The sequence below is a fragment of the Akebia trifoliata genome, unplaced genomic scaffold (genome assembly GCF_017979445.1).
Source record: "Akebia trifoliata isolate Shusen 1 unplaced genomic scaffold, ASM1797944v1 Contig00240, whole genome shotgun sequence".
Classification (NCBI taxonomy): Eukaryota; Viridiplantae; Streptophyta; class Magnoliopsida; order Ranunculales; family Lardizabalaceae; genus Akebia; species Akebia trifoliata.
Genome location: NW_028236891.1, coordinates 21,841 through 32,760, shown reverse-complemented (window position 1 = coordinate 32,760; position 10,920 = coordinate 21,841).

Sequence of the window (10,920 nt, the reverse complement as noted above, 5' to 3'; positions counted from 1 at the left end):
ACCAATCATAAAAGTGTTGAATTTTGGGTCTTGTTTTTCTTCTGGTTGTTTTTAAACAATTGTTTGGAGAGGAGCAGGAAATTTATAGATTGATCTTGGTGGATCTGTTTTCACGGAATTAGATTCTGAAATTTTGAACTCTTAGAATTTGCAAAGAATCTTGATATTGTTGAAGGTGTTAACGATGGAGAGGATGGCAGAAATATTACTTGCCGCTATTTCAACCTCATCAAAATCGATCTGGTTGATTAGGTGATTGGAAATCAACGATTTTGTTATATTGTCCCTCAAGGCCTTTATATTTTCTTGTTCCCATCTTTCGATCAGTTGAACCTTTCCTTCACAGAAATTTTTTCTTGAGTCTCTTATATCAAATATCAGATTTATAAATCATTCGGCATTGGTCTGAATTAAGGATCACTTGAATAGGGAGACTTTGGAGTTCGGATTCTTCTCGTTTGTTTATGTTTTGAAATTTCTAAGGGTAAAAATCATGGGATCATAAGAGAAATCACGATTAAGTAAGTACGTTTTTATGTAATATTTGCTTAACTTAGTTAGTGAAAATCGTTGCTATCTGGTTCATCTCAAGCTATTATTAACACACCAATGCTTATTTGTGATACACCAATCCATATACGAATGATTATTTATTCCCCAAAAAAGAATTGGTGTGTTATAAGTAAACATTGGGTTGTTAGTAGTATCATTTTTTATCCCATTTGTTTTAAAGGACTAATATTTGCAAATTCTTCCTTTGATGGCAAAGCAACACGTTTTTGGGTAATTCTTAATAATTTTGTTTTTTTTTTAGTAATAGTTTTTCAAAAAAATTTTGTGTGAGTTTCTTTTTGTTTTTTTAAAAAAAAAAATCAATTTATATATATATATATAATTGCAATTGGTTTAAGGATGATCATGGTTTTCTATTTCAACAATTATCATCCCCATTCTTAGTACAATATTATTTGGAATCTCAATTTGGTTAGGATCACCCAAAATAACCCTTGATTGAAATACATAAGGAAATAATATTGGATTAAATGCTTGCTTCTAACATGTACATATGCTTGATATGCTTATCTTTAATCATGTCATTTAAATGGTTTTGATCTTGATTAAGTATTCATGTGATTGGGATAGTGTTTATTTCGATTAAATAGTCATGCAACTCATGTTATAATGATTGGATTGATTGGGTCCATGGGCCCATTTTATTTGAAAAAGGCCCCGGGCACACCCCACCCTGCTTTGCACACACCACAAGCACGTTTACTGTTTTGCACACTTACACGTCCCAAACAGCCAACGTGGCACTAGTTCGTGGCCCGGTCTCCTTAGAGATGCGACGTCATTCATGAAAACCACAACTCCAGTCACGTACTTTAGGGTATATCAAACTGGGGCATCAATACCGTCTGATCAGGTGATTTTGAGAGATATATTGATGCACTCAGGCTGGAGCGACCTGAGCCTTTGACCTATTGTAAGCCACACAGTCACATGTCCTGATTGCCAACGTAGTACTAGTAAGTGGTCGGTCCCCTCGTGGGATCCCAAACCATTTATGAAAGCTACAACTCTTGACTCGTACCCGTAGGTATAAAAGATAATCTAAGTATATCAATTGCATTTTTTTTGTTAAAATCGATGCCTAAGCAAGATCTTGCCCCGCTGTACCCTACTGTACGAGGGGGATAGACTACGTCTATTCTAGACGAGAGGTATTTAAGTGGGCCCTTACTCAGCATTGTGCGCCACCTCTCAACTGGAGATCAAACTGGCTGTTTTTGACTTCAGAGAAGTGAATTGAAGTTTTATATTATCACCTATACGATATATCAAACAAAGTCACCACGTATCGAGAGGTATATAGGTGTGCTTGGGTAAGGGTGGCCAGATGAAAATGCATTACACGTAGTAAGCTTAGAGTCTGGAAACCTTCCCAGTAGGTCACGACTCGAACTTATCGTGGGTGTTCCCGGGTTATTTATTGAATGGAACCTTGTGAATGATGATTGCATGTGAATGATGAGATGAATGTATATGAATAATGAGATCAGGAATGTATGGGTTTGTCCTCAAGGATAAATTTTTTGTTGTTTAACCTGATTTGAAATTACAGTATCACTTGGTACATCAACTCAATAAAAAATCCATTTTAAACTTTACCCAGTCCATCTCGATCCAACGATCATTATGGGCCGGGCCATTTAAATCGAAATAGAAATCAAATTTTCAAAGAGAAAAAATGGTTTACGAAGGGAAAGTATTTTTCAGAAAAAGTGTTTTTCAAAAGAAGTGTTCTTTAAAAAAAAATGTTTTTAAGAAAAAGTGTTGTTCTCTAGAAAAAATATTTTCTAAGAAAAAGTGTTTTTCAGAAAATATTTTCCATAAGAATAAGATTTTCCAGGAGAAAATGCTTTCCAAATAAAAACTATTTTTCAGAGAAAATTTTTTTTCCAGAAGAAAATATTTTCCAAAAGAAAAGAAAATGAAGGAGAAATGATTTAGAAAAGATTTATTTTTGCGTGAAAAATTATTGAAATATGTTTGTGAAAATTATTATTCAATAAAAATATTATTTTTCAATAATTATCAAGAGTGCAATAAAATTATTTTCCTTTTATGGAGGAATTGTTTAATGGATTGGTATACATAATTCAATAAAATCTCAGGGTTCATTTAAAATATTATCAAGGGGGTTATACTGGAATTGGTAATCCACATTTGATGGGGTTACTAGGTTATCATTGTATCTAAACTCAATCATCTATCGTCTAGCTAGGGTTGTAAATCCGATCAGTTAGAGTAAACGTCAATATCAACTCAACAGTCAGAAATGACCTCAAAATTTCTCAACATCGTCCAGTTGTTCTTTGAATATCACAGTACCTCAGTCATGCCGGCTGTAAGCAATGTCTCAGTCCACAGTCCTAATCAAGCCCGTTGTGGGTAGTCTTGAGTTTTCATGAGTTATTTAGGTTAGTTCGAGTCCCTTTTTTTTAGCAAGGTCATGTCTTCTTTTCGAGTCGACTCTTTTTTCTATTGAGTCGAGTTAGTTTGTCGAGTCATAGAAGTATTTGTCGCCCCATCTGATTTTGATTGGATAAAGAAAATTTTTGAATACCTTGAGCGCATTAACGAATTAACTAATAATCTAGCTTCAAGGATATATTTTTCTCCTGAACAAGAAGATAAGAGTTGGACTCACGAAAGCAAAGGTCATTGACCTCAGAACAGAAATTAATTCCTAAAGAGATTCAAATAGAAACCATTCTATCCCTAAAGGAACACAAGGGGATAATGAATTTTCTCAGAAATTTCAAAAGACTTGTTCGCATGGGCCTTTGAGGATATGTTAGGTGCAAGCTTGGGTTTTGTCTGACATAGATTAGATATTGACTTGATAAAATGAGATCAAGGAAGATGTTACAAAATGCATCAGTGCTAGACTTCTGAACATGGTATAGCTCCTAGAATAAATTACATTCTCAGACTAATGAAATGGTTGAAACAAAATTGATATCTGATCTATGTTCAAAGTTCAAGATTTGGCATCATTTCCCTATCGTCCTCAGATTAATAGAGCGGTTGAAGCAAGCAACTAATAAAAGTCTCAAAATAACCATTGTGAAAATGTGTCAATCGCACCAGGATTAGTTAGAGAAGCTACCATTCATACTATGAGGGTACAGAAACAGTCTTACCAGTTGAAAGGGAATCCTGTATCTCAAGGTCTTGATGGAAAGTCAATTACTAGAAATAGACTAGACTCGTCATTGGGTACGAAGAGCTAAACTTGATTGAAGAAAAACAACTTAAGGTGCAAACTTATCAAAGAAGAATCGCTCGCAAGTTTGACAAGAAGGTTAAAGTTCAAGTCAATGATTTAACCATCAGACTTCAAAGAAAACTAAGTACTCCTCCTCGACCATAGGAGGAAGTTTGAACTTAATTGGAGAAATTCATCTATCAGCAAGAAAACACTACTTTGGAAAACCATCAGATTTAATACTTAAAGAGAATCGGGCACCTATCTTTGACCCAGAGGGAAATTCAAACCAAATTAGGGAGGTCCGTACATCATCAAGGAAATACTACCAAGAAAAGCTGTCAAGCTTCAAGATCATGATGGAATTGAGTTATCAGAACCAACCAACCTTGACCAAATCAAACGGTACTGCATTTAAGGAGGCCATTTTTGGCCGAATCAATTTTCCTACTATCCAGTTCATTATCTCCCTTCTCAACCCCTTTGCAGCTTGTTCAAAAAAAAGAAAAATTATGCCTTTTACTTCTTAGCCTAATTACCTAACCCAGGGGAGGGAAAAATTTGAATTACGTTTTGGTCTGATCCCAAAATTCTGGGGTACGTAGGCAACCTGAGAAGTTACTTCAGGCCCGACCACATCAAAATTAAAAAAAATCTATTTCCCCACACAATAAAAAATCAAGAAAAAAATTCAAAAAAAAAGAAAAATATCTTCAAATGGGGAAGAAAATTTAACGAAAAAGAAAATAAAGTAAAAGAAATGCCACACAAGGGGCATTTGGGTTTTTAAGCCTCAAAATTCCTTTCTTTTTTATACCCAATCCTAAGCTTACCTATAAAAGTCCTCCTAAGTACCGTGCGAAAAGTCAAGGAAGATAGCAAAGCATGATCAGACAGTAACTCTAGAAGTTCAGAAGAGAAGAAAAAGATAAAAAAAATGATGAAGCCTGCTAAGTTGAAAACCCAAAAAGGACGACTTAGGCAAAAATTAAGGCAAGCTCGCAAGGTTGAAAATCTGAAAGGACAACTTTGGCAACAATCAGAGCCAAGAAAAAAAAAGAAAAGCTCGCTAGATCGAAAACCTGAAAAGGCGATCTAGGCAAAAGCTAGAGCAAGCTCGATAGATTGAAAACCTGAAAAGGCGATCTAGGCAAAAGTTAGAGCAATAAAGAAAAATAGAAGAAAATCCCAAGCTGAGAACGGTCTGAGCTGAAACATCAGAAGTCCGAATAATCAAGTTCAATACATAGCTTAAACCAGACATAGACTCAGAAGCCACAAGTATCTTGTCTACGGTCGATCTGAATATTCTTACTTCCCCAAGTCAACAAAGGGAGATAAGGGTGAATTTTATGATGAGTCTTGAAAGGAAATAATTTTGTTCTCTTGAGCCTGACTCAAAACTTTCAATAAAATTAATCAAAATTAAAAGTTGGATCTTTATTGCGCTTATGGTAATCAAATATTTCAAACATTCGTACAAGGGGCATTTTCTTTCTTCTTTAATGTAACTTTTCCCCCTTATACTAGGGGCATTTTTTTTTATTTTTTGCATGATGTGTTCAATTATTTTCAAGGCCATGTTCATTGTCAAACTAGGGGCATTTTGTTTTTGAGCAATGTTCATCCTAAAAGATAATGAGAACCCCAAACTTAAGGTTACCCTCTTGATAACAGTGTTTCGAAAAACTCTTGAGGTTCAAAAGAAATAAAAACTCAGGTTTTAAATTCATAAAACTTTTGAATAAATTCTTGAGGTTCAAACAAAAGCATTTTGAATTTCACATAGGAGATATGGCATTCTTTCGTTCCCCAGATTCTTTTCCAGATCCAATCATTCTTGAAATTGATCATTTCTCTTCCAGATTCATTATCTTCCAGATTTATTCGTTCTCCGATTAGCCTTCTTCAAATTCATTCATTCTTTTCCAAATTCCTTCATTTCTTTGACAGTTTTTCTCAGATACCGCCAAGGGTTATCTTGGATTTGCTCAGTTGCCGCCAAGGGTTATCTTGGATTTTGCACAGTTGCCGCCAAGGGTTATCTTGGATTTTGCTCAGATGTTGTCAAGGGTTATCTTGGATTTTGCTCAGATGCCGCCAAGGGTTATCTTGGATTTTGCTTAGTTGCCGCCAAGGGTTATCTTGGATTTTGCTCAGATGCCACCAAGGGTTATCTTGGATTTTGCTCAGTTGCCGCCAAGGGTAATCTTGGATTTTTCTCAGTTACCGCCAAGGGTTATCTTGGATTTTGCTCAATTGCCGCTAAGGGTTATCTTGGATTTTGCTCAGTTACCGCCAAGGGTTATCTTGGATTTTGCTCAGTTGCTGCCAAGGGTTATCTTGGATTTTGCTCAGTCGCCGCCAAGGATTATCTTGGATTTTGCTCAGATGCCGCCAAGGGTTATCTTGGATTTTGCTCAATTGCCACCGAGGGTTTTCTGAGAATTATGCTCAGTTGCCACCGAGGGTTTTCTCGGAATTATGCTCAGTTTATGCTCAGCCTATGCTCAAATTATGCTCAGTTTATGCTCGATTTGTATTTAATTTTAAGAGTTGGGTAGCTAATTTACAAATAGAAAAATTCCAAGTTGATTTTCAACCAACTTGCTACTGTCAACCAATTTACAAACAGAAAAATTTCATGTGAGTAACATCCACATCAACCAATTTACAAACAGAAACACAAAATACAACAAATTTAAATTGTTGTTGTTAGTTCTCTTTGAACCACTCACTATGTCAATTCTAAAAATTCATCCAGGCCAGACCAAAAATGCACTAAGTTGACTTACAAAATTAATCCAGAGACATACTTAAAAAAAATCATCATTTCAACTTATTAACATAAATAAAGATGAAAATTTTAACCTGACTCGATTGAATCCAGAGATATAAAATTCAGTTTACTTTTCAGAAAAAAAAAATCACAGATCAGAGGAAGGTCGTATTTGATTGTACCTATCGTTAGATTTTAGTGTTTGGTGTTTGAATCTTGCAGTAGATTGTGAGAGAGATCGGAAAGAGATTGCAGTTGGTGTTTGAAGCTTGTGAGAGATTGAAAATGGATTGAATCAGATATGTGATTTTGGTGTTACTGCCGTAGAGATCAATCGAGAGAGAAGAGAGTTAGAGATCGATTGAGAAAGAAATGAGTTTCGTTAGGTTGGGTAAGGGTTGCTTTGTGTGAGATCGAGAGGGAGAGAATAAAAAGAGGTGTGATGGTATCGTCGATGGCGTTGATTGGAGATGCCTGTCGTCGTCAATTTATCGTCAATGGCATTGATCGAAGATGCGTGTCGTCGTCAATGGCGATCAAGAGGTGTCTGTGGGGTTTTGGTCTTACGAAAAACAGTTGCGTATTGTCGAGAAGAAAATAGAGAGATGAAAAATAGATGTGTGAACGGATGTGCGAGGTTTTTTTCGAGAAGAAGAGATAAAGAAGAGAAGAACATATATGTGATCTATCGAGAAAAAAAACAAGCTGTTATGTAGTTCTGTCCAAAAGAAGGGAAAAAGAGAAGTAGAGAAGAGATTGGGGGCATTACGATGTTTTCAACTGAACCGTTTTTCGATGTTGGATTCTTCCGCAAACGCAAATTGAAAAAGCGTCTTTTACCAGCTTTTCACATCTATGTTTAAAAACACAAATTTTGTTGTCAAACAGTAATTTGAGACGCAGACGCAGATTCAAAACTCAAAAACGCAAAAAAGCTTTAACAAACACCCACTTAGAAGACGTGGATTTTCACTATGTTATTCTTGTGAATGCCACATGGACTTCCAATTACAAAACATTATGAGAACAACTGTTACTTACTAAACTACCACCAACTTCTCTTTGGTTATAAGGATAACAAAAATACTCCCTCCATAAATAGTGCAATATTAAATCACTTAAACCAGTTGATTGAGCAGAGTCAACACCTGTTTAGAAACTGCAAGCGATGTAAAATATCCATATCCATATTATAACTGAACTCCCAAAATTAGATTTTTAATCACGTTTGATCCCTTCCAATAAATATATGACTAAATGAAACATTCCACGACACTTGGAATACAAGCTACTATTATATAACCCAATTTGAGGTTCTAGAGTGTTTTAGTTATTATCATAATAAACTCTTTCTAATGGAAATTGTTTTATAAAACTTTTTTTTAAATACTTGAAAAGATATAATTTTGGGATATTTACAAAAAAATAATCAATTTTTTATGAATTTATGATTCTGGCTCACTGTTCATTTTAATTACCAAAACGTGAATCGTAATGAATTCAGAGGTTTTAAAGTAACTATTTCATAGGTTAAAAGTGACAAATTGGAAATTTTCACTTCAAATCTGCGAAATAGTGACTTTAAAACTTCGAATTCGTTATCGTTCACATTTTGATAATTAAAATGAACATTGAGCCTGAATCGCAAAATTTTCAAATTCAACTAAAGAAATGGTAATTTTACCCTGTAATTTTCTATTAGAAAGCACGAGTAAAATTACCTGATCAGGATTTTATAGTTGGACAAAAAACCTTACCTCAATCTTGAACATTCTCCAATTTATTTAATGGGTATGGACTCCAAATTGGAATCTTACTATCACTTAAGTAGTGCAATAATAACCAATATATTATTGTATCATGGACCATAAATATGAATCCATTTTAGTGCAATCAACCATACCAAAAAGTTACTTAGTAATTTGTAAGATCCCATGTCAAAATATTTTCTCATTGGAATTTCTTTGGTGGGAGCATAAGATGCATCCAAAGGGAACCCATATTATTCCCTTTATCTTTACTATTATAATTATAATTATAATGAGAGAAGGCTGAGTTGAAAAATCAATAGTTCCAAAATTGGAATTCTAAAAATGCCCCCAACTTAACATATAAAGTCAATATATTTAGGGGTATTTAGTCAAAGTAAATAATATTGAGTTGAAAAGTCAAAGTGGTAATTACTCCCATTTCCTACATCAGATGAGCATAACCATCTTGTGCAAGCACTTGGCGAGGGTAAAAAGAAGAAGAAAATCACATAGCCAAGAAGAGAAACATGTAAAAGGTCAAACAACCTATCATAGGGTGAGAAAGCTAACCACAATGGTTTCAGAAATCTTATACTCACATAAACACGGTAAATTGGATTCCAATAAAAAAAAAATATAACTTTAATCATTGTGTTATAATTTCTTCCTCTTGGCAGTTGTGATGAGGTATTGGTCGACCAAAAGCTGCCCACCTTGGGACCCATAGAATGGACTTCAAAAAATTGTCCTGGAATTATAAATTGCCCAAAAACACTACAATTAACTGGATCTAAAATTGGTCCCCTTGAAATGGTTAGCAGCCACTGCATTGAAAGCATCATTCAAAAAGCCAAGTCTGTTATAATTTATTTGAATGTCACTCCACAAAATGTAAAAATATTATGCTCTAAGAAAATGCTTGAAAACAAGATCAAAGATACATGGGCAATGTGGAAAATGGATGTAAACATTGTCCCTATAAATACATGACATGCAAATACAGTCACCAAAATCCAATGTATCGTGTTAGGACAAATAAAATCTTAAAGTATGCCTATTCAAAAAAAATATAATTTTTTTTGGGCAAAGCATCAAGAAAATAATACTACTTATGAAAAAAAACTAATCATACTTCCACAGAGGGAATGCTTATTATTTTTGCAATTATGAGGTGAAGAGTCCAAATGAACAGAAACTTAAAAGGGTGTTTATTCATTTGTAAATCCATTGTCTTGTAGTTGATCAACAATCTAGGATGCATAAAAAATGGCCAAATATGTTCATATTGGGAATTGGATAATCTAGGGTCTAAGAGGTCAGAGGAAGGAGTACACTTATAAGAACTGTTTAGGTTATGAGTTAGTTTTTTTTTTTTTTTTTAAAGAAACTGGCAACACAACTTAGAAACTATGGGACTTTTTTGGTGTTCACATGTGAAGGGTATATATAAGAGGCTTTCATTGGATAAACCTAAACTATTTATCATTTGATTTTACTTACAAACATTTCTTGCAAATAGTGGACAATTTAGATGCGTTGGAAGATTCCCACATCCACAATAACAACCATTTTGAATTTGAAACTGTCCAAAAACAATCCTTTTACATGATTATTCTCTATACACTTGCTCCATCAGTTTAATTCCCAACTCACCATCCTTTTTAAATTGAATTTGAATTTAGAATCCAACGTGTAAGTTGGCAATGAAAAAAAGTTGGAACAAAGAAAAAAAAAATAGACATCCAATCCATTTTGTATTTCCAACTAACAAAAATAAGGCTTGTGTAGGATTTTACTATCTATGTCGAAAAATCTTTGATCCTTACTAATAACCTTGGATCTTTAGTCACCCTCTCAAATAACGGTGGACGGTTGCAGATCACAGTCCAACTTGAAATGAATGCAAGGAAGGCACATCGGCAGTATGTGAATTTATTAAACATAAGAGTAGTCTTTACTTTCCAGATGTTCACGTATAGGTATGTGCAAGAAACAATATTCTAATATTAATCAATGATGGTGAGATGAGATTTTGTCAATGGAGGTATTTATTAATTTTAATAAGGAGGTCTTGTTAGTTAGGTTAATTTTTTAGCATATTTTGACTTATGTTCTATACCACTTCTAAAGATTTGAGCATCAACCACCGTAAGTCATACATGGCAAGATATTTAGTCCCTTTAAAAAAAACAATTAGTGCGATATGAACAATACAGTTTGAAACATGCCATTTAACTAATAACATCTTAGAAGTAAAAACACAGGCCTTCACAAATCAAACCAAACAAACAAAAAAACTCAAGGAATCTGATAAGATTCCTTTAATGGACATGAACTGCATTTCCTTCAACAAACTAAGCAGCAAAACAAATCATAGAAATTGTGCGGTCTTTTTGACCAATTTCCTTGAACATGAACCAATTGAATCCATTGAAAATCAGTCGATGAAATTGACCAATATTCAGAAACATTTTTTTTCTGATTAAATATTGTATCAGTAATCTCTCTGAGGATATTGATTGGTCCAAATCCAGATAACAATGAGGAACTCACATCCAGGTCATTAAATTTGTAAACCTTTCCGTGACATTACAAGCAAACAATCTCACCATTAG